The sequence below is a fragment of the Myotis davidii genome, unplaced genomic scaffold (assembly GCF_000327345.1).
Source record: "Myotis davidii unplaced genomic scaffold, ASM32734v1 scaffold281, whole genome shotgun sequence".
In the NCBI taxonomy this organism is placed as follows: domain Eukaryota; kingdom Metazoa; phylum Chordata; class Mammalia; order Chiroptera; family Vespertilionidae; genus Myotis; species Myotis davidii.
In genome coordinates, this window is record NW_006293784.1 from 1 (window position 1) to 1,443 (window position 1,443).

Consider the following 1,443-nt stretch of genomic DNA (forward strand, 5'->3'; position numbering starts at 1 on the left):
TTTTCTCTTTTATTAGTGTAGATTATTGTATTTATTATTTATTATTGTATTTATTTATTAATTATTTTCCATACAAACAACTGTAAACCTACTTTTACACCATCCTGTATTCTGTACAAGTCCTTCAGTGGACATATGTTTTTATTCTTCTTGGGTAAATACCTAGAAATACAAATGTTGGGACATTGAGTAGATACATGCTTAAGTTTTTTTAAAGTTCTTATATTGTTTCTCAAATGACTGCACCATTTTACAATTCACAAGCAATGTACAAGATTTCCAATTACTATACTTGGTATCATCAATCCTTTTAAACATTTTTTTTCAATTACAGTTGACATTAAATATTATATTAGTTTCAGGTGTACAGCATAGTGGTTAGACATTTATATAACTTACGAAATGAGTTAAGTCTAGTACTCACCTGACATCATACATAGTTATTACAATACTAGAGGCCCAGTGCACGGATTCATGCACCGGTGGGGTCCCTCAGTGTGGCCTGCGGGATCAGGCCAAAACCAACAGTCCAACACCGCCTGCCGCTCCTGCCTGCCCTCCCGTTCATCCCGGCCCCAATGCGCCTGCCTCGGGCTCGTACCCAGTCAGTCCCGATCAGGAGAGGCTCATGCTGCTCCACCGGCACTCACCAGCCATGAGCCCTGCATCTGGTGCCCCTCAGTCAGCTGAGTGGCACTCCCACTGTGGGAGCACACTGACCACCAGGGGGAAGCTCCTGCATTGAGCATCTTCCCCCTGGTGGTCAGTGTATGTCATAGCGACCAGTCATTTGGTCATTCGATCATTTGGTCGCTTAGGCTTTTATATATATAGACAGATTACTGATTAAATTCCTTAAGCTATACCTTTACATTCCCTTGACTATTTTGTAACTATCAATTTGTACTTAATCCCTTCACCTTTCTCACCCAGCCCTCATCAACCTCTGTTGTTTTTTGTAAATGTTTTTACTGATTTTTAAAAAATATATTGATCCCTTTATTGATTTCAGAGAGGAAGGGAGAAAGAGAGAGAGAGAAAAACATCAATGTGAGAGAATCATTGAACCCTGCCTCCTGCCCACCCCACACCAGGATCAAGTCTGCAACCTGGGCATATGCTCTGACCGGGAATTGAACCGCGACCTTCTGGTTCATAGATCTACGCTCAACCACTGAGCCAAGTCAGCTGGACTTTACTGATTTTTTTATAGAGAGAGGAAGGGGGAGGGAGAGAGAGATAGGAAACATCCGTGAGAGAGAAATGCCAACATAATTCGGCTGCCTCCTGCACTCGTCTCCTGGGGATCAACCCTGATGTTTCTCTCTGTCTCTTCCCCTCCCTTCCACTCTCTAAAGATATCATTGGGGAAAAAAATATCCACAGGGTGAGGATTAACAACAGCAACAACAACAAATATATATATCAAGGATATATATATAT